The 23,205-nt window shown below is 40.9% G+C and overlaps 2 long non-coding RNA genes across 15 annotated transcripts in view; one reads left to right on the top strand and one right to left on the bottom strand.

Moving 5' to 3' along the window:
- The window catches only part of LOC104691503, a 481,199-nt gene that overhangs the window by 268,887 nt on the left and 189,107 nt on the right, over positions 1 to 23,205 (bottom strand). The window lies entirely within an intron of this gene.
- Positions 1 to 23,205, top strand: part of LOC109145105 — a 42,975-nt gene that overhangs the window by 14,447 nt on the left and 5,323 nt on the right. The window contains exon 2 of the long non-coding RNA XR_002046327.3: positions 145 to 4,259. This is a non-coding gene — a long non-coding RNA (uncharacterized LOC109145105). The remainder of the gene's footprint in view (positions 1 to 144; positions 4,260 to 23,205) is intronic.

The following is a 23,205-nucleotide window of genomic DNA, read 5'->3' as shown; positions in this document are numbered from 1 at the left end:
TTCCCCCTAGACTTGTTCTCACTGGGCTGAACTGCTGTTCTATGGATGGTGCTGCATCACCTGCATGTCCCCTGGAGTTTAAATGTTAGACCTGGCTTGGAAGGGCTGTTTTTCCACTGATGTCCATTTTCCTCTAATTGCTAGGTTCAGATGGAATGCTGGGATGGAGCTGCCACCGGCACTGGCCTGGACACACGACAGCTTCTCCTTCACATGGGAGAGTGGGGCAGCGGGATGGACGGAGCTGACAGCAAGGCAATGGGAAAAGAACTTACTTCTGCCTTCTCCCTCCTTCATCTGATTGCACATAAGCAAAGAAGGGAAGTAATACCACAACATATTGTTTGCAATATGCTCTCTTGGCCATAGGGAAGGGAAACAGTTCGGGGATTCTTTTAAAAGCACTTAGCATGACATACAGTCTTTATATTTTGCTTGGGTGATGCCTGCCTTCTGCTTGTCTTACTTATTTAGGTTTCAAGTCCTCTTAGCAAAAGTGTTCCTCTCAAATACATTTTGCAAATCCAGCGAATAGTTTTATTATAAAATAATTAAGACATTATTAACATTCATCCTTACAGCTTCCCACTCTCCTGACTTCCTCACCATAATGTTCCTGCTGAAAACACGAAGTTCCCTACCACAACGCTTGCCTTTCTCCAGATACTTTGTCTGGAGACAATTAAAGAAAATCAGAATGACAACGATTATCAAAGGCAAAAGATAATATCATATTCAAAGAACAAAAATAGGATATGAGACCTCAAAATATCTTTACACAAATATCAAAGTTAAAAAGAAGGAAAGAGACTTAAAAAGAAATTATTAAGTAACAAAAGGCTCTTTTTTTCCCCCATGCCCTTCAGATCATTCATGGCATTCTGATTTGAAAGGAGGATGACAGAAAGAGTGGGAGGTTGTCTGAAATTTTACACTGGAAACAAACAGGTGCAGACAATGAGAGAATAAGTGTGCTGAAAGCTGCAGTTCTCCACTAAGAAATGTTAATGCACAAGTCAAATCTATCGAAGGGGAAATCGCCTCCCACAACAAAGGGAAAATGTAGATGTGACAGACAGAGAGATGCCAGGCAACAATCAAAGAAAACAGATATCTAACCTAGTTATTCAGGCATGCAGTATAACTCCTATTATCCTCCCATTATTATGAGGATAGTGGCATGTGCTGGAAAGTCATACACAGTGTCCCAGGACACACTTGAAACACAGCAGAGAAGCTCTTGACTTCAAGGATCCTATATTCAGTCTCCAGTGAAGACACAGGGTGAGATATTGCAGATCTAAAGAATATCATATAGTTAAAAGCTGTCAGAGGAGAAAAGGGGAGATCAGCTGTCTTGAGAGATAAGCCACAACACAGGCTCACCACAGAAATATACAGAAATTAGGGCTTAACAAGTTCCCACACTGAACATAGCTACAGATCTGGCACACAAAATTTGTGTTCTCTATATTTACTTCTGTATTATCTCCCAAATGCTTTTATCTTGGTTAAAAGAGCTTTAATTTTGGAAGGAGAACATCTAGTCACTTTGTCATTACCCCTAATAATGTGAATGGGGAACAGAATTTGTCAGTCTTGCAGCGGTGGAAACAGCTGGTGTGAAACCCTCCAGGTTCTCTTTGTCCAGCTTGGCAACTGCAAGCACAGTCCCATTGTGCTGTTACAATCACAGTCTCCTTAAGAATGGAGACACTTTTCCAGAAAGAAGGAAAGACTGAGCAGTGTCATTTGTAGCATAAGAGAGAATGGGGTTGTCCTCCAGCAAGAGGTTTGCAAGGGTGAGGAAGATGGTAAGGAAGAGTGTGTCAAGCATTAGCTGCTTCTCTTCTGTTTTTTCCTTTTGTTACTCCTTTATGGTTTTATTAATCTCTTACAATCTGGATTTCAATGAAACGTTCAGTTTTATTCCCCAGTTTTTGTCCTTGTAGGATGATTCCTTCTAATGGCTAATCTGGAGGTTTGCTTGTGGCTTTGACCTCACCCTGCCAATTTGGGATTAATGATACCCACCAAGGTGCACCTGATCAGCTGCACACACTGACAGAAGCATCCCCTGAATGAAGCAGCAGCTTTCCCAGAGTCCCTTTTGGGCTTGTTGGGAGAAATACATTGGGATGGGCCGCTCAAAGCACTATCAAGGGAACAGAAAAAGTTTAAATTTTAACAGCCCATTCACAGCACCCATTCTTACAAACACCCTGTCCAAACATGAATCCTGAAAGGAGTAAAAAAAGAACTTTCCACTTCCCCAGAATCCATTGCCCCGTAAAGATGGAGAGAAGAGGACACACACTTCAGCCTGATACCTCCACAGCACTTTGTAAAACAAACTGATTTCCCTGGGAGGGCTGTTACTCTCGGCAGCTTTTCCCCAACCTTTCCTTTATTCCAAAGCCATTTCAGGTACTGCACTTTGCACCTCTAAGTGCAGGTTAAAATATTGTACAACAGCTATGTTTCAACAGCAGCACACAGCCACTCAGTAGACAAAGATGTGCTCAGAGCTTCATGAATATATTCAGCAGTTAGGAATTGGGGAGAGAGGAGCACAGGGACGTGGATTTACTGTTTGCATTCATTTCTGGGCATGAAACATTTTTCTCTCATTTAAAGAACAGTATTTGACTAGTTTGACATGTTGAAGATCCAGCTGGAGAGCAGCACCAGATGAGACCATGCTCACCAGCAACAAGGAAATGTCTCCAGTGCATGTTTCCTTGCCAGTGGTTTCTAGGAAGTGACAGGCGGCGCGGGATCCGCGGATCAGCCGCTTCATTGTGCTCATTCCACATTCCGGCGCTGGAGAAGGCACATGTTGGGAACTCACCCCACTGCTAAGGAGATCAGCACCGTGATAGCAAACGGGGGGAAATTGTCCCAGGAGAACTGGAAAGATGGGAGCAGAGCCCTCCCGACACCTCAGGCAGTGCCTGTGCTCAGGTTGTGCTGGTGGGAGCCATGCTGACCACTCTGTTATGGAGCCAGGAATACTCCTGCTTTGACTCCAGCTGTGATGGTAAATTCAGTAGTGCCAGGAGTGTTCCTGAACACTGAGACAGCACTACCTGCACGTAAGTTACCAGCAGCTTGGACCAGGGTCAACTGCAGCTCTCCCAACAATTCCTGGGTCAGGCTAGGACTCAATGTATGGAAGGGCAGATGCCACTCCCAGTTGGCAATTTACAATAGGACAGAGGTGGCCAAATGTCTAAATGTTCCAGAAGCCAAGATTCCTGTAAATGAAAGGACTGAATGCAGGGGTGTGGAAATCAATAGGGTGACTCCCCGTACCCCAGACATGCTCTCTTCAGTTAAATATGTAGCTTAAAAATTCAGATTCATATTCAAGGATAAAAGCACCCTTTGCATTTGCCCTTTCTATTTGGCTGTCCACCCTGTATACAGTTCAGAGCCTTGTCCATCACCGGGACAGTGATCTCCAATTTTAGACATCTGACTTCCCCTTGGCAATTCTGAGTGGGTGTTTAACGTAGGTGAATCTGAACTGTCCTCTGGAGGAGCCTCTCTCTCTGTCCACTAAATATTTATTAATGAATAGACCTATATTCCTAATTTAGGTATCTGAATTTGATACTTAAAATTAAGGGGACTCAATCCTCACTAGAATTCTTTTTGAGGTCCTGACACTGCTGGTGGCTTTCCGCAAACACAAACTCATTGGATCATTCTCCTGTCAAGTAATCTTCATTGCTGAACAACAAAAAATGTTCTTCCTCTTATCTGTGCCTTTGTTTTACAGGATAAAAAATTGTAAATTCAGGTGTAAATTATGTCCCTATCAAGGCCTTTTGGTGGAAAATTTGAAGGCAGGGTTTCCCAGTGAGGTAACCAAAGCTTAAAGCCCTCATCTTCCAGCCTCTGGGACCCAGTGTTTCTTTTGCTATGAGCCATTTTTTCCTTCCCTTTTATTCGAACCTCTTCCTTGACTCCAAAGAGCTGTAGAAAGCTCTGCCACTCCTGATTCTGTTCCCTTCTCAGAGCACACGAGGACTGGCCCTGGTCTGCACCTGAGTCTACCCATGGCAAGGTCCATCAGGCACTTCAGTGGTGTTTCTAAAGGAGACAGCTGCTGGAAATCCTGAAGCCAGAGGCCAACAGGAAAGGAAAGATGCTCATCAGCTTTCCCAGCCTGGTCCTGCCTTTTCACCTCTGATTAGTCAGCTCTTAAACATCTCAGCTGGAGGATGCCACTCGCTCCCTGTTTGATTGAGAAGGTGGGTAAAGCTGCAAGTGTCGAGGGACAAGGGATGCCACTGTGTTTCTGACTTGTCTGGGTAATCCCGACTGCCACTGATACAGTCACTGCTGGTGTCTCTTTCCCAGCTGCCTTAAGCTGCCAACCAGTTTGATAAGATGGGAACTTGGATGTGCCTTTAGATCACCAGGAAAAGCAAGGCCACAGGTCTGCCCTGCGAAAGCTGGGAGTTCTGGAGGAGCTTCTCTAATTAAAATACTTTGTATAATGCACAAAAATACACAACTGTTGGGTTAAACAGGAAATTGCCCTCTCCCTAAGGAAGCTACAATTTCCAAAGAACAAATAATTGCTCAAGACAGGGCAATGAAAAACTCACCATGCACCAACCTGCAACTACCTCACTAGTACAGAAGAATTACCTTCTAGATTCCGTGGATTCTTTCCAAGCTGCACAACATTGGGCTTCTTTCTATTAGTTATTTATAACTAAATATTTCTAAACAGTTTAAAAATAAGAGCTACATTTACCAAATCTCAAATTGGGAAGCTGGCCTCAAATTTCCCTGCATGGTAGATCAGCTGTAGAAGACAGCAAAGTGGCTGCAAGTGCCCAGAAATAAATAAATAAATAATAACTAAATGTGGACAAGCAGTCAGGATGTCTGTCAGGGATGTGCAGCGCCTTGGGTATAAATCAGTGTAGCTCCACTGACTTTGATGACACCAGGGCAGTTGGAGGCGGCTGACACCGAACTGCGTTTGGGCTGTTTGTACCACCACAGCATCATCAGCTGCTTCCCAGGGTTTGCCTTGCTCCTGGGGCCAAACACATTCACCATCTGCACCTGAGAATAATCACCCAAAAGGGAAGTTAATCTATCTAAAAAGTGTTCAGTTTTTTGTTTGAAATAAGGTAAATGAATCCAGATTGTTGTGGGGTTTTTTTTTCCCAAAAGCAAACGTGGGGAGTGGTTGAAATTATTTTTCTATAAAAAGAGAAAAGGCTCAAAATTTAAAACTTTTCATTATTATTTTTAAAACATCAGAACTCTTCACTACCAGGCCAGCTGGATAATGCTGCTGAGATGATCCCACCAGCTATTTCTCCCTGCAAATCGGGGGACATGATTAGATCCTAAGTGGCTTAAGACCTGGCTGGTTCGGAAATCTCCTCTCTTCTTATTGTCATATCAACAAAGATCAGCAAAACTGCTACACTTGGAATCCCTTTCATATAAACAAAAGGAATTGCTTTAGCTTTGTATTCCACACAGACAATCCTCAATTTTGGAATTTTATCCTTTCTGATTCAAAGACCCACTTTATTAACCTCCGGAGGGTCTGCCCAGGACCATCTATTTTAATTAAGCAATTCAAGAAGTGGGCAGCTGAAGGCCAAGGAGCCTGGGTTATTATTGCTATGATTACTTTGAAAGAGTGTTATTCATTTGCTGGTGCTTGCTTGTTGCATACTTGCTTCTTTTATTGTTATACAAAGGTGTTCAGAAAATGAGAGCCTGCTTTTAAATATTGAATAAATCAAAATAAACAGCAGTGTATTACAGAGGGCAGAGGCAGGGATGAGCACCACAAACACTGTTGAAGTCTGGGCACCATCCTGAAAGTTTTCTGGTATTATATGAACAGATGAATAAAGCAAATTGTATGGGGACCCACAAATTTTTCTCTTATTAGGATGTACTCCTGGTGGTTTGATCTCTGATCACATGTAAAAGCAGCTCACATTTTTTTACCAGCAGGGTTGCCAAACTTTAAAAACAATCATTCACTTCATAAAATACAGAGGGAAGAAAATACAAAATTACTGTGACCAGAGCCTCTTGGGCCTCCCAGAGCCATGGGCTGAATTCACCTTTGCTGAAGTGACCTAACCTTTGAAAGTCCCATGCAGGAATTGTTTGTTGAATTAAAGATTGTAATGTTTCCCCCAGATGCTGTTTCCCTTACAAGGTGTCATTCTCCCTTTCTCCCTAATTCACATCAGAGCCATGTTCTCTGACAATTCCTTCCCAGTGGGAACACCAGTTGTGTCCCATGTTCTCTTTGGCATATGAAGAATTCACCGCTTCACCTTAAAGAAAATTTTGCCCCAATTGCCCATTTTTCTTGTGTTCAGAAATGGAACCCGTGTTTGGAAGCACATTCTGTATCTAATTTTCAGTGAGTTACAAGCATACAGCATTCCACCTGTAATTCCTTCAGATTCTGGCACCCTGGCTGGGATCAAATGAAGCAGACAGGCCATTTGACAAAACCAGCAAAGCCATCCCATGCCCACATTAACACAGCCTTTTTCTAAGATGTCCTTTGACAAAAACACCGAGGCAAATGGTGGGCAAACTATGCAGGTTAGAAAATACTCATTTTGTACATTTGTTAGGGGCCTTTTAAAAGAAAATGTGCCATTATGAGATAATAGCTGTGTCTAAGGTTCATAAAGGAGCATAAAGGAGTGAGGTGTTCAAATTACGTTCCTCACTTGCAGTGTTTCTGCTTAACTGGTCATCTATCCAAGACTCCCGAATATTGTAAAGTAGATTTTAGCACCACAGAAATGACTGGTGATGGCAGCAATGAGAGAGCAGCGACGACAGACTGTCCCCAATGAATATTCCCCCTAATAAAACCACACTTACAATCTGTGCTCCTCCCATGTTTTCTCAAGGCATCATGAATCCAACCCTCAACCACTGTAAATCACTGCAGCTCCCAATTTAAAATGGGTAAGGATCAGTCAATGAGTCTTTAATGAGCGCTGGGTTGTTTTCATGCAACTGTTACACAGAGATGCCACAGGAAGAAAGTATTTTAAAGGCCAACTGAAGTAGAAAAATCCCCCATAAATAATATCCAATAAAACTCTGGTATCTGGAAAAAGCTCCAGAACCTCATCTAGTGCTCAGGCCCATGGATTCTGTACATGGCACTGGGAAACTGGGAACACAGGGGCTGTTTACTGTCCCTGCATTTCAAACTCTGTTGGAGGACCAGGACTGTGATCTGAACAAATCAGGTCTGGAAACACCACACACAGTCCTGGGGAAATCTCTGTTACCTCTCCTACATCCAGGGAAGAGGCCACAAGCAGCACAGCCCATACAGATCCCACAGTAATGTTGGGAAGCAGGATTTCAGGAATCTGCACAGCCCTGAGATGCAAACTTAGAATAACAAAGACATCAAACAGTTCCATATAGCAGCTAAGGATATTTTTCTCTCCTGTCTCTCCCACTTTCCCCTCTCCGAGCAGGATCTGGTCCCTCGTTAGGCATTTCTGACTCCTCTCAGGACTGATAATCTTTGAAAAGACACTTTTTTCCCCCAAAAAACCTTCCAATTGCTTTGCTCCCTATTTAAATAAGAAATACAAATACGATAATATAACTGCAGACTAGGAATTCAACCTACTCTGGTAATTGTCTTCCTTATGTTTCAAAAAAATGGGTAGGGCTCAAAAGACAAGTGTTTGGAAAAAGCATTACAATCCTACAGGGGCTTATAGATAAAATCACATGTACAATTTCATGTTAAGTAATAAAGAGTTAATGGTAATTTAAAAAAACACATGACTTTAGTAATCGCTGAATCATTTTTTTAAATTCAGCACTTACATTTAGAGGGGTAGATTTTTTAATTTCACAGAAGCTTTGCTCATTATTAAACATTTCCGAGAAGGTTTACAGCCATAAATTGTGGATTTTTCTGTATACAGCAATTCTATTGTTATGACTTAACCTAAAGAATACTAAATTAAAATTGATTTACTAAATAGGTTAAGGATAGCATACTTATTCAAGATTTCAACCCTATTTCATGCTTAGACAGGCAGATCTTAATTATACACAAAAGAATACAAATGTTATTAGCATGATAATAATTATTTAGAAGTCGTCCTCTTTAAAAAAAAAAAATTAAAGCAGCATTGTCATTCGTGCAGGCACATTTTTCAGTGGAGTGACAGCTCCGCTAGTCCTAGATATGTTCAAAGAACATATACAATATTCAAAGCTGTGCAGCCGACATGTTATCAGGATAAGCTGGAGTAGGTACTGCCAGCACGGCACTACACACTAATCATTATGTCCTACCCATGCTACTACATGCAAATACAATCCTTTGTGACATTTTGTCAAATATTTGGAGCTTTCTGCACTTATCGTAGTTCCCTTTGCACTCATTAACACACAGCCACCCCAAACCCAGCTTGTTTGTACTTGGGTTCTTCACCAGGATAACACCATGACAAATTAATGAAAGGCAAATTAAAGATTTAAGTATTTCCAAGTCTGACAGAGGAGGCGAAGGGCAGCAGAATTTAAGTTTGCCTTTGCAGAGGGGTTTCCTCCTGCCTGCTGCAGCTGTGCTGTGCAAGATGTAAACATTGCATGCAGCACCCAGCACACGACACCCCGGATAAATCAATTTATAGGTGCTGGGTTTGCCCAGCCCACGCTGCAGGTCAATACTGGCTGTCAATGAGCCCACGTCCTATCAGGCTGAGAAAATGTAAAAATGGCTCAGGACTAAACACTTGGCTCCCGTACAAACGATGCATTTCTCAGCATTGATTTGCCAGAAGTGTTTCTGTTGTCTTGTTGCTCTAGGCTGGCATTTTTAATTATTTCTGAGACAAATGGAACGTTCATACACAGAAAATCTGTAGGGCTTCTTGTCAAATTAATAAAATAATAATGAAAGTAGTCATTTTGGACCGCAAACTGTCAAAATACCTGAAAAGCTCTACAGTAATCTACATGCTTAAGCAAACTAAAATGCTTCCCCGTGTTATTTTAAATCCTAAGTACTACGACATAAAATAGATTGTATAGTGTCCATTGTATACAATGACACCTACTGTGACAAAACCGACTATGTTTAATGACCTTTTTAAATCTTATACCTAGAGTCCATAAAAGCATTGTAATTCAGTTGTAAAACACACTTTAATAATCAAAATGCAGCTGTTAAAATAGCATTGCTCATAATTCTAACTTCAGGCAATTTTTTTGTTTTTAATGCAGAAGAGCAGACCACAGTTTAAAATTCCTATGAGGTCACTATTGGCCATTACAGTGTTTTTTTGCAACTTAATAATAGATGTTTTAAAGTTTAAGTGCAGCCTCAGGCACTCATAAGCATTTATTACAAATCGCTGGTTGCCTCCCTTATGCAGAGAGGAATAACATTTACATACAGTAGCACAGATTAATAAGATAAAAAATTTGAAAAAGCCGTCAGTCAGGGAATGAAACTGGTGCTAATAAAGCCCACTATATTCTTCGGAAATATCAAGCCGTCTGTTCCAATATTTTGCCATTCCCCATGAGGTATACAAATCCAAATCAGATAAGACTCCAGCAATGCCAAAGACATGCTGCTCTGCTCTCCAGTGGCATCCAGCTGAATCTTTTATTTATCTTCAGAGCAATTGTACATTCTCGGGTACTAAAGACTGAAATAAACCCAACATCCCTCATCTGAAAGTTTCATAAAACGGGGCCCCACTCCTTCCCTGCTTGCTAACCCTGATTAGTGGCTACAACCTGGAGTAAAGGGTGTGTAACAGCAGGTGAGGTAAAAGCACCACGTCCTGCTCTGCGTTAACACGATGCTCACACGGAGCACAACACGGAGGAAATCAAATTGCTTAAGCAAAGGAAATCTAAGGAGCCTCACACTTCCCTGCTTTCTATTAGACAGAAAACTCAGGAGCTGGGCTGCCAAAGGCATTAGGAACAGCGCAGGTCTTGGAAAACAGCACACACAATGTGGCATTATGATTAAACTGCAAAGGTACTTGTTAGAACAAATCACTTTGTAAATCAAATAAACTGCAGCATAAAAAAAGAGTGTAAAATCATTTCTGCACCCTTGTAATGCCAATAATTTTAAAAGTATGGCATTAAGGACAGGAAGTGGGGAGAAGACCAATCAGGAATTTTTAGTAAGATTTCTCCCAAAGATAAACCACGTTTATTTACACAAGTATTTGTGCGTCTCTCCTCCTGAGCAGGGCTGTGAATTGAAGACAAAACAGAGATACTGTTTCCTTCTCATTTTTCTTCAAGAACACTGTCATATTAACATTGAATAATTACTAAAAATTCTAATACACTGGTGTAATATTACCTTTTGCCAAATTGCATTAATCAAAAAGTGAGCCCACTGCAATCAAGTAATTAAGTGTAAAAAAATTCGGTGGATTTGCATAGCCTATGTGCCCAGGATTGTTTGCTGTGCTGCCGTGGCTCGAATTCCTGGGCTTTTTTGCTTAGTTTCAGTTGCAGAGATGCCAAGGTGAGGAAATGGGAGTAAAGCAGGGGATGTGGAGCAGGGAAAAAGTGCCCAAGCTGGGCTGAGGAATGACAGGCACCTTGCCTGCTCCAAGTGTGTAGACAATAAAATAAATCCTGCCTGACCTCCTCAGGAAACCAGACTATTGTTCACCAGGAGAAGTAGTAAACACGGCTGCTTAATTACACACAAGCAAGCACTCGGGTCCATCGGGCTCATGAGACAAAATAAGGAGTTTCTTGTTCTCATGAGGTTTTTTCCAGGGGAAAAAAAAAAATGTATCCATAGTAAAGATCATTTCAGGTATATATTAAACTGGGTAAAGTCAGAAAGAGCTCCTTTGTATAATGTCACAAAGCAACCTTCAATGCTAACAGAACAACTGCTCACACAATTATTTTTATAGCCTTTTGTGTCCCAAGTTTATTTGAGAGGGGAGCAAAGGTTTCTTTTCCATATCAGTACCTGAACTCGTAGAACTGCTGTGCCCCCCAAAAATTCTGAACTGGGGAGAGGAGCCTTGTGAGAAGCAGGGGATTTTTGCGGCTGTTTTTGTTGTGTGAGGGAGCAGTGTCTGTGCAGTGTGGTGGCTCCCACCAGCCTCTCCCGGGCTAGCTGTGAATAGTGCCCATTTTGAGATTAGGAGATTAGGTTATTCATCACTTGAGATGCTCCCTGCTGTGCTGCTACTATCAGAGCGCAGCCAAATCAAAACATCTCTGGAAGGCATTTCAGAATAATTGAATGCATCATAATTTCCCTATTAATACATATCTCATATTACAGATTATGCATGAAATGTTCACATTATCTGTTACTTTTTGTTAACGTCTTGCTCCTTGCCAGTAAATTTAATACACAGAGTGAATCAGCATGCCATGATGAAGGGATAGGTTACTGATAGCCATTTTTTCAGGATTCAGTAGAAAATTAAAGTAAATCGATCATTTTATAGCCCCACTGGAATGTCTACAAGGGCATGTTGCTAAGCAAATGGTAATTTAAATGTACTGTGTAATTTTTCTAAGCAATTTACTGAAAGCAGATTTTATTTCTCACTTACTTAATATCAGATGCTCTTTATCTGTTAGTGCATGATGTATCAGTTATAGAAAAATTATTAATCTATGCTTTAATCAAATGGTAAATATACAGCGATTTGACAGCCAGTATACATATTAGGATGTCTTAATTCATGTGAATTACAGTAAAATCACTTGCTATTATCTTAAAAGACACAGGATGATTAAATTACATACATTAAAAACACAGTAAGTTCCAGGTAACTCAGCATAAATCCTAAAGAAACAGTAATCCAGCTGTCTATTAAATTTCACAAAACCCAGCAATACTTGTCATTTATACTTTATTTTATTTTTTTGCATGAATAGATCTACTCTTTCAAAAGTTATCCAGCAACGGGGAACACGGCACCCGTTATGGCACCCACAGAATCCACCCGGCTTAAAAATGAAATAGTGGAAGTGACAATTGGGATGGGATTGAAAAAAATGCCATGAATGCTTCAAGGCGATTAATTACCAGCTGGGTGGGAGCTGTGCCCAATTTATACATTCAGTGCACATATAGTGCTTTTAACAAAGAATATTTAACATACACCCAGGTAACTCCTCACCCTTGTTTAGGCAAAATGCCAGGTGGCTTTCATTGCAAATTCTGCCTCAAAGGCAGGAGGATCAGGTTCATCAGAGTATTTTAACTTTAAGAATGCTTCCAAGTATGAGAACAGTTTAAAAAACAAATAAGGCCATAGAAAATAATCCCTCTCTGCCCCCCCGCCTCTAAAATGGGCTTGATGACAGCCTTCATTTTTATGAAATACAAAGAAGTCTCCATTTATCCTTCAGGTTCCTTAGAATGAATGTAGGGTCCTCCTACTGCTGATGCACAAAATGTATTATTGTCATTAATGAAAAAGTTAATGGGCCATTTTCTTATATATCAATTTACATTTTACAATTTGAGTATACAAATGATATGTACAGCAGAGAGCTGATTATTTTTGCTCAAGGAAATAGTTTTAATGTGTTTTATGGACATCAAATGTTGTGAATAATGATGCATCCACAGAATGCAAATAGGATGACAGTTCTTGTGCTGTGATCAACAGTCCTTGGATAAAAGGTCTGCAGCGACAATAATATTCTATGGAGGGTCTGAACAGTAAAAAATGGGAAACAAGAGGATACCATGATGTTCAAAATGTACACCAGGAGAAAGATTTGAAATTGTCACTAGCAGCATTATTCCACAAGTACAGGAGAATGGCAATTTGCAAGTGAAATACCCCCCCAGTTTGGGGGCTTTCCTGGCAAGTGGGTCATCTGGCCTTTTTAAACAGCTTTTTTTTCTCGAGTTGAAACTTGTGTTTTTAAGCAAATATGCTTATTTGGTGCGTGCCCTGTGTCACATGAGGCCGGCAAAAAGTTATTAGCAGCATCTCCCAGGCGTATGAGGCTGTAAATCTCCCAAGACAGCCTGGGCAGTGGGAGTGAGCACACTCCCTCATGGCGCTGGGAGCAGGGTGCCATCCCTCAAAACATCCAGGGGCTCCCCAGGACTGTCTCCATAAAAGGCTGCTTTTCCTAAAAGAAGAATGTCACTAATTCCCAACAGGAGATTCCAAAGGGGACTGGTTGTATCCATTGGACTGAAGTCATCGCTACTTTTGGGACCTAAAATCACACAGAGCCAAATGCAGAGGAAGGATTTAGAGCAGCTGCTTTGCACCCCAGCTCTGCACAGCACAATTCCCTACCATGCTCATGAGGAAAATTTCCTACAATATGTTTGGATCCTATTTGAAAAATAAAGTACAAGATACATGATCAGACAGAACTAAAATATTCAAGTGTTTCCTTCCACAGCACTGGACTAATTTTCACCAGGATATGTTTGTGGATTGTTACCAGACCTGCAAACTGTTTTCTAGAGTTTCTCACTGTGGCTATAAAAGGAGGTGAAATTATTTTTAAAATAAGTTTTTAAATTGTTTATGATCCAGCAATGCATGTCAAAGTGCAACACAGGATTTTTATTTCTCTTTTCCCCCAAATCCAGTGCTGATAAACAAACTCTGCTGTGCCAGCACATCTTGGGTAGTCTCAGATTTCAAGATATACTTCAGTTACAGTGGCCTGTGTAAATCAATCTGAACCCAGGGTATTAGAAACAGAGTTACCCAAAAGATATTCAGTTCATAAAGTGGAGGGGGGGAAAGTAAGACCAGATGTTGTGGTGGGGTTCACCTTTGCTCTGTGTGCTGCATGCAGTGCCCCGTAACCACTGGCTCTGTCAGCAGTGAGGGAGGAAGTCTCAGGCTCACTGAGGTTTTTTCAAAGGCATTAAAAAAAAAAAAATAGAAAGCATGACTGGTCTGATACTCCTCTAAAGGCTCAGATGTTGCCAAAAGACAACTGTACGCCCCCTTCCAAAACCTACACAATGTTCTGTGTAAAAACCCTGCCAAAGTACTTTCCTTGGTCTCCCTGAACTCCTGGGTGTTGCACCTGAGCACAGTTCCAAGGAAAGAAAATACAGAGTTATGTCAGTTCATTGCTGCGTGCCCTGATTAAAATCGAGGTGATGACTAGAGCTGTACATGAGCTGAAATATTGTGCATGGATACAAATACAGGAATTGGGGCTGGGAAACCTCCAGGAAGCTGCAGTGGGCAACTTCAAACACATCTTCTCCCACTTACCAAAATTCAGGCTGATGACAGAGCTCTGCCTAGAAACCAGAATCAGGAACAAATTTAAGTTGATGCCATTCAGCTGATAAAATCTGGCAGATTGAGGGCCTTGTTCTCTAGTTACACCTGAGGTTTCTTCTCCTGAGGGAAATGGGACTGAATTCCCTTCAGGCACAACCCCTTATGTTGGAACACACGTTTGGAGTTTGCTGGTGGCACTTTCTGTTTGATTCATGTAGCAGGAGGACAGCAAAGCTCTTGGCCACCTTTGGGTGCTCTCTTTGCAACCAGAACTTGGGAGGTGCACATCAGTCACTCCTGATCCTTGTTTTCAGGAGACCAGTGCTGATTATCTCACACTGGCAACAGTGGGGTTGGGATGAAACCTATCTGGTCACATCAACAACAACAAAACACTTTTTTGGTTTGGTGCTGGTGCTAGGGAATCTAGTTAAGCATGAAGCAAACCATCAGCTTTTTGGGTGCTGCGCAATCTCTTCACCATTATGCTAAATCTCAATAGTATTTTAACAGCTTTCCACACATAACACCACCCTGGAAGCATTTTAACCATACTTTGAGCTGATCATCTGTACAAAGCCAATGTTACATGAAGTGACAATTCAGTGCCATCACCCCGTTCCTTTAATTAGCATTTCTAATTTTTTCCAAATCCTTCCAACAAAACAAAGCTTCTGATCAGAGGGAAGGGCTCATCTGTGCAGCACTACCTCAACCCAGAGTGACTGCCACGAAAACAGAGGAGGGCACTTGTCTGCTCTGAGCTCCAGGTGTTTGTTGTGACACATCCACGCTGATCCCATCTCCAATGGAAGAGGGAGACAGTCGGAGTTGGAGCCTCTCCCGTGCACAGAACATGAGGATTTCACCCTGCTCACAGAGCTCTCCTCAGAGCTGCTCTGTGAGCAGCACTAACACAACCCCGCCAGGCTAGGGACAGCAAAACATGGATTTCAGAGCTGGGAAAACACAGAGAAGAAAAGAAACATTCCCTCAAAGTAAGCCAGGTTAATAAAACAAAAATATAATTCTCCCAGACATGACAGACACAATCTTCTTTTCTTTCCTGTAAGTTAGCAATCCATCCTGAAAAATATAACAAACATCCTGCTGCACATCGATGCATTTTGTAACAATACAAAACTCTCCACCAGCAAAACCACTTGGAATTTGTAATCAAGACTAAGATTTACTGTATTTCAGGATATATGCATCAAGATGCAACTTCTGAATAATACCAATGATTTTCTTTTTTTATCATTCTGTATCAAACTGTAACTTAACTGTGTCAAGGAAGCCGGAAAGAAAAACCAGAAAAATCTGATGAACAGCTTTTTCAAAATATTGATCCAGTCCAAGTCCTGATCACCCAAAAACCTCACTGATATAAAATGAGGGGTAGGCAGGCACTGTGGGTACATATTTCCTCTGAAGGCATTAGGTACTGGGAGGATGTTTGCTTTTAAGCATGTGGTAAAGTGTTTTGATGAACAAGGATAAATACAGGTTTGCCTGTGTTGAAATGAATGTCTAAATGCTTTTTTGGACTGCAGGTCATCTTTATGTTTACAAAAATACAAACAGCATCTATTTATTTTCAGTTACCTGCTTCTTGTTGTTTGCTATTAACTTCCTAAACAAGATCACAGCACGTTTGGTGATAAGAAAAAAGTACCACTGTAGATTGAAACTAGCAAAGGCAGCATCAGCCTCAATAAAAGGAAGCATTTTGTACAGCATTTTTGTGGTACAAAAAAAATTATTTTGAGCATAATCTTTCTCGCACTTAACACGCCAAAGATGTTCAGTTGTGAGGTGGAAAGATGGGATTCAAATTTATGAAGGTAAATTTGTTATTTAAAAAAGCAAGGATAAAAGATCATGCAAATCAGAGGCTTTGATTGGTATCTCTATTCTAGGAACTGATTACTAAAGCAAGGAACTAGAGTTGGCCAGTTATTTATTTACCTGTTAGCCAAAACTCCTGATTTACTGACAAGCTGAGAACTCAATGACCAAAAGCATCCTGTAATTGCTGTGCTGTAATACTCAGGATAAACTTCCTGCCATGTGCCACCAGCTCAGTTCTGGTTTGCTGATGTCCAGCCCAATTCCTAATTTACTATAACGCCCTTCCCCCTTCCAAGTCATCTAATTCAAGTGTTGCCAGTGGAGGTGACTGAAAATGGGTTCCTTTTCCTGGGAATTCTAAGCAATCTCCCTGGAGGAGTTGGTTCACCACCATTGCTTCCTAAGAAGCCCTAAGAGATGTTCTTCCCTGGAGCAACACGAGTTTGTGCAGATACTCTGCTTAACCTCCAAGCTGTAGCAGAGGAGTAGTAATTTTTGAACAATGTATTTACTTAATTGTGCCAGTGGGTATCATTTGCACAGTTTGCTTTCGGCGGAAATCATCTCCTTCATTTTAAAGGTGTAAAAATTGAACCTCATGAAGGTTAAACGGCTTGTCAAGAATTACTGTAATCCTGATTCTGACACTAACTAGCTGTGCCAATTTGGATTTGTCACTTCATTTCTCCAAGCCGCTCCTTCCCCATTTGTAATGTCACTTGCAAACTTTATTTAGTGGCAAAGTGCTAATGTAAGTGCAAAGTATTACTAATCCTGTGTGCGGCAGACACTGGGACGTAATTCAAGATCTTCTGGCTCCCAGTCCTGTGCTTAACTCCGTAGATCTTGAGATTGCTGAGGACTGTCTTCCCTTCTTGCATCTTTTAACAGACAAAGGGTTGGGGCTTCTCTTATGAACCTCATTAGGAAAAATATTTCTGCCAATTTTAGGAGACTTTTACTTCTAGATGCTCTCTGAAAAACACACAACTTTTAAACTAGAGAAATAGAACATAAAATATTTTGGCCAGTCCTGTTCATTGCTATTCTGCATAACCGGCAGCAGGAGTACATAAAGACAGACAGAAAGATAGAGGAAACCTAAATGGGAATTAAAGGCTGTTGTTTTAATTGGGCTGGGAAGAGAAAAGTGGGAAGATGTGACCTGCAGCTCAGTTGTTTATTAAAGTCATCATCTCCGTGCCTTAGGTGAAAATCATGGTGCAACCTCCTTGTAGATTTTCACATTTCCAGCTGTCTAGCAGGAAGCCGCATTGATCTTTAAGCACTGAACAACTCAGGATGCTGAGGTACAGCCAGAACCCTGGGCTCATTTGTTCCACAAAAGTTTATTGCTGCTCCTTGATAATAAGTTTTAATTGGGTTGTAAAATTCTTCTGTCCCCTATTTTCCTCCTGACCTCTGAGTAAACAAATTAACACGTGGCACACATGTGGGATGTGCTACTTCTGTGCAAATCTGGAAAAGAGCTTCTGCGTGTATTTCCCAAATAATCACCTGATTTAGGACCATGAACTTGCACAAGAAAACACAGATTTTGATGGGATCCAGCAGGAAAGGTTGTCAAACATGTGAACAGGCTGCCAAGGGGAGTGGTGGAGTCACCATTCCTGGAGGGATTTAGAAAATGTGTAGATGTGGCGCTTAGGGACATGGCTTAGTGCTGGACTTAGCAGCGCTTAACACTGGACTCCTTGATCTGTGGGCTTTCCAGCTGAAATGATTCTGTGATCCCAAGCACTGATAACCCCCTGTGCCATTTCTTCTCCAGAAAGCACCTAACCCACACCTGGCCTGTTCAGGCACTGGGCACGTGACCCTTCCCTGCTCTGGGATCACTGCAAGCATTCCCCAGTGCAGCGCTGCCAGCTCTGAGCAGAGTTGTGGCAATCTGAGGTCTGCCAGAGCATATTTAATTACAGATAACACTATTTATGTGTCAAATGTGTCTGAGGGAAAAAAGCATCTGAGGAGGGCTAATTTCCCATGCTTTCATTAAAAATGGCTGCAAGTGGACGATAAACACATGATGCAACTCATTATTCCCTTTTGGCCTGACTTCTATCAGAAGTTCATTAGATTCTCCTGGCTTGGAGCAGCTATCCTTTTCCAACATCACTTTCTTTGTATTTAGCGTGGAAGGCACCTACTCGCTCTGGCACAAGGCCATGAAAAGATGAGCTCCTACAAAGGAGACCAAAAAGTTCTTTATGGCTGACAAGTCTGTCATGTTTTCCTGCCCTTTAGCAGTCGGTTTAACAGAAGGAGAGACAGAACAAAGAAACAACCATCAGTTTGTTATTGGCCATCAGAGCTGCCATTTGTTTCTGTAGTTAAGCAGCAGGTATTGATTTCTAGGTCAAAGTCACGTTGCATAATTCTCCCATTTCCAGGGCAGAAACAAGGGTGGCTTTGACCCACCATTTTGTCCTGAAGATCCAGGCTGCCGTGCTACAAATCCACACGATTTCCTCCAGCTCCGTGCATTTCCCACAGCCCTGCTCGGGGAGTTCAGCCATGCTGAAGCAATTCAGGGGGTAGATGTGCAGCTTGCTTAAATAGCTCTTCCTCCCATGGGCTTGGGGAAGCTCTGACCAATTTGCAGAGCGGAGGATGTGGCTCATTGTGTGCAGCAGGGAAGGCTCTGCCCCGGCTCTGTGCAAGGAGCACAGGCGGGATCACCGGAGCACGCTTGGGAAAGGGGCTCTGGGCCTTTGGGGGATGCTGAGGCTCACGCACGAAAGGTTAGGACTGGCCACTTTTTTATTTGTTTAACTCCACCAGCTTCCTTCTATGAAATCCTATTTACTCTGCTGCTCTTCTGTGGCAAGGAGAGTAAATATTAACTTAATGTAGAGAATCTAAGTAACACTGAACGGAAAAAAAATAGTAGCAGGAGAGGAGGTAACAAAATGTACCTTTAACTCAATCAGTGCTTCAGTTTGATTATTATTATTTTTTGTTTATTGGGCTGCTGCATCTGGAAGTTCCTAGCAGGAATAGCGCTAGTATTGGACATTAAACAAGTTTCCTCATGAGAAATGGAGGATGAACCCTTCTGGTGGATGAAAGCAGTAATACTATGCCATTTTTAACTGCTGCCCTCCCAAAAAGCTCTGGCAGAGCCGGAAAGTGACCTCCATCCCCAAAATCCAGTGCCTTTCTCTGGCCACATGCAGCCAGTTCTCCACAGGGAGAGTCACTTACGTCACTTATATTCTATGACCGAAACATGGGGAGAAGAGCAGGGCTGGACTTGGGTTGGGTTTTTTAAGGTGAACTGAACAGCTGAACCTTCCTCTTTTGTTAGTTAACCATTTTTATTTTTCTTCCAGCTGCCACCAAACTGATTCCAGACTAATAGTTTATGGCAGTGGATTACAGAGATCAGATTTCTTCAAGACACAGAGTAGAAAAACTAAAACTGAAGCGACAAGTTAATATCTTGCTGGAAAGTGGGTTGGGATAATGAGTTGTGATGTAAGAAGTCATAGGCTGAGCTTGAAAAAAGTAAAGAAATAACATATTTGCTTTATTTTGAGATTCAGAGGGCCCAGCCCAGCTACTGGCTGAGCAGATGAAAGCATCAGAGACTTCAGTGGATTTGCCTGTGTTTAAATCCCTCCCAGTGGTTTGATCTCTTCCCAGTTCCTCAAGGAAGCAGAATTTGGTTCAGCAGCGCTCGGAATCAGCACGACTTTGGCCCATCTTAAACAACAGTGCAAAAAGGCACTTTTAATTCAGAAGAAATGCCAGACTCGCTGTCATTCAAACCTGCACTGGTAAACCACTTTCTAAGGCTTTTCCTCCTTTTTGTTCAGAAACCTGCCATTTTTACATTTTATCCTCTTCATTCCAGGAATATCTGCCAATCATTTGGATTCTGCCAGCTCTCCTTTATTAATTGATTAACTACTGGAACAACCTACCAGTATTTAACAGACTTCTATCCCCAAATAATTACTCTGAAAACCTAAATATATTTAACTGTTTCATCCTCTTTCTGAAACCACATTGCTTCATTTTTCTCAGATTCCCACCAATGGAAGCACACTGTAATCCAAGCAAACACTGATATTTTGATGTTAAACCCCAAACTAAAGAAGTTTCCTGGTTTTTAAATATCACTTGAATGCAGAGCTGCATTACTGGTGTGCACATGGCCATGTGAAGTAGGAAGACCTAATGACAGAGGGCAGTCAAAGCTCAGGGAGGTTGGGTGAACAACTATTTAATGACTCTGAAGTTACTATTTATTTTACAGAACATCATTCCAATCCTCAAGGATGTGAAAGCCACGGAGAAATATTCTAAACCCAATTTGAGAAATTTAAAGCTTGATATATTCCAAGTTTCTTACAGCCCTGATGCTTATTTTGTAAGACAAAAGCTCATTTTGGATCCACATAAATCAAAATAACGAAGATCCTCTTAGGAAGAAAAATGTAGACGTTCTTAATACATAGAACAATGTTTAAGCAGCACAGAATAAGCAAATTCTCACATGGGAACAGCTGAAGTCAAGTCTAAATATATGAGCTTCATTTGAAAATGGCACTTTTAAAGGAGTTCAGTGGTTTCACTGACTAAAAAGGTAGCATGGGGAGTCTAAAGCACTCCAGGGATTTCAGATGGAATCCCACTGTGGTTTATCAAGTGGGGAATCATAACCTTAAAAGAAGTGAATTTCTAGGCCTTGACTTGCTGAGCAAGGAGGAACTTCTTTGGATGAAGTAGCTCAGGTAGGAACAAAAGAAAAATCCACCTAGACAACTGCAAGTAGTGGTGCAGGATTCCTGCAAAGGCAGGCTGGAGATCCATGGTCCCTCCAGCACCTCGGGGAACAGCGGAGCATCCCAAAGCCAGGATAAAGGAAGGCTCCTTTGTTACTGCAACAGTGGTACTGGCTGAGATGTAGTAGTCACCAGAGTGATTGGAAAGAAAATCTTTGGAAACATAGACTCCAGAAGTTCCACTTCATACTAAAATAAAACATATTTAGCCCTTGGGCACTAATTGGGTATTTTGGTACTTGGCTCTTGGAATGTGGATTCTCCTCTTACTTCACCTCTGCTGCCATTTTACTGGAATATATTTAGAAATGTTGCTCTATGAATAAAATCATTGCAGAACCCTTGTGGCAAACCTGCACAGATTCCAACCCTTTATTCTTTATTTTATCAACTCTGATCACAGCATAACCAGCATTTACACACTAAAAAAATCTGTTTTATTCACGCCTCTCTACAGCTTAATGTAACCAATGTGACTTATAGAGAAAATACATATATAGAGAACAATAGGGCAATGAACTAAGTTCACTTTAAAGCAGGTTCTAAGTTTTCTACCAGCATTAATTAGAATCTTCAGTGGAATTTTGCTTTATTTTTTTAAAGTGGTTTATAATTATATTTTATTTTTAATGAGAACCAGTAATGAAAAACATAAATAGTGTATCCTTTAATGATCAACACACTGACTAATTCCACTAATGCTGAGTAGCATGTGCTGAAATGATGGATTATCTTAAAATATAATTTTACTAGCTCTGCTATGTAATTTGTTAAGCATTTAGTAATAAGTATGTCTAATAAAATATGAAAAAAATATTTAGAAAATGAACCATAATTTTAATATAATTTTAATTAATGGGAGTGCAATTGCAGTGGTTTAAATTACATTCCCAGTGGTAAAAAGCCTTTCAAACCTAATTTGTAAGCCAAGATGGTGGCTTTAATGACTGGCAGCAAAGTTTCTTCAACAGATTTCATGGGGCATGATCCAAAGATAATAGGTTTTCAGCCCAATGACAATCCAATTACAATGCCAATCAAAGCCAACTTCATGCACTCTAATTATCAGATTTAGCTGTCAGTTCAAATACAAACATAACACTTTTATTTAAATAAAAATTTAATTTAGAAAAAAGAAGACTTCATGTGTGATTTATTGAGATTGCGAGAGCAATCTAACTTATTCCTCTAGTAATATAATAAAATCAGTCTTGTATTAAAAATGTGAAAACTTTTCATTCTCCTGTATGTGCAATGCTGTATTATTCAGGAGTTAATTTAAGCAAAAAAAGCATAACATAACATGGCAGCAGATATTTGCAGACTAGAAGTAGGTTAAATAGAGTAGCAAGGTTTCAATGAGACAAAACTCCAAGTGAATAAATGACAAAACCTAATTAGTTTTTTACCAGTAATCAGGAGAAGCTGTGTTAAGACCACAACCCATTTATATGGGTCTGGCACAAGGAATTTATTGTACCTCTCCTCCCTTTTCCTTCTGCTCCTGTGCACAAGGGGTGTGTAAATGCACAGCTTTTTATTACACACACGTATTTATTTGGATACATGCAGAAGAAATATGTAAGTTATAAAAAACCACAACAAATGTTACCTTAAAATGAATTTAATGTTCCAAATATAGGCATCTCCCAGCTGAAATAGCCCCATGGTACCTACTGACTGCAACCTTGCTGTTATTCTCTCTCTCTATCAAAAGTTATTATTTATTAATTAACATCATTATAAAGTTCTCAATATAGGAAGGAAAAGCTAGTTCAGGACTCTGTATGGTCTAATACATTACAGCACAATTACCAATTCAGGCTTGGTTGAAACAGAGGTAATTGTCCTATAACATATTTAATACCTATAAAATCCTGTCTCCCCACAACTACAAGAAATAGGAGAAAAGAATTAGAGAAGGAGCAATTATTATACCATTCTTTAGGAGTATGAACTAATTTCCCCTGGCCATTTCCTGCTCCTGGTTTATATCAGCTCCTGGGTGTTTGGCAGCTTGTTGGGTACAGCCAGCACAGCAAAGGGAACAGATCCTACAGGCTCCCATCTTCAGGGGATTCCAAAAAAATATGTCCAGCAGATACTTAATATAACAAAAGCGGGTCCTACATTAGGGCTCACCGTGCTAGGTGCAAATGCTAACAGTTACAGGCCAAACATTCGGAATTCATTTCTATAGCTCCACTGCATCCAAACACTGTAATGGAAGGAGAAATCCTGGATAA

This window comes from Corvus cornix, chromosome 3, assembly GCF_000738735.6.
Source record: "Corvus cornix cornix isolate S_Up_H32 chromosome 3, ASM73873v5, whole genome shotgun sequence".
NCBI lineage: Eukaryota > Metazoa > Chordata > Aves > Passeriformes > Corvidae > Corvus > Corvus cornix.
This window is presented reverse-complemented; position numbering and strand designations above follow the sequence as displayed.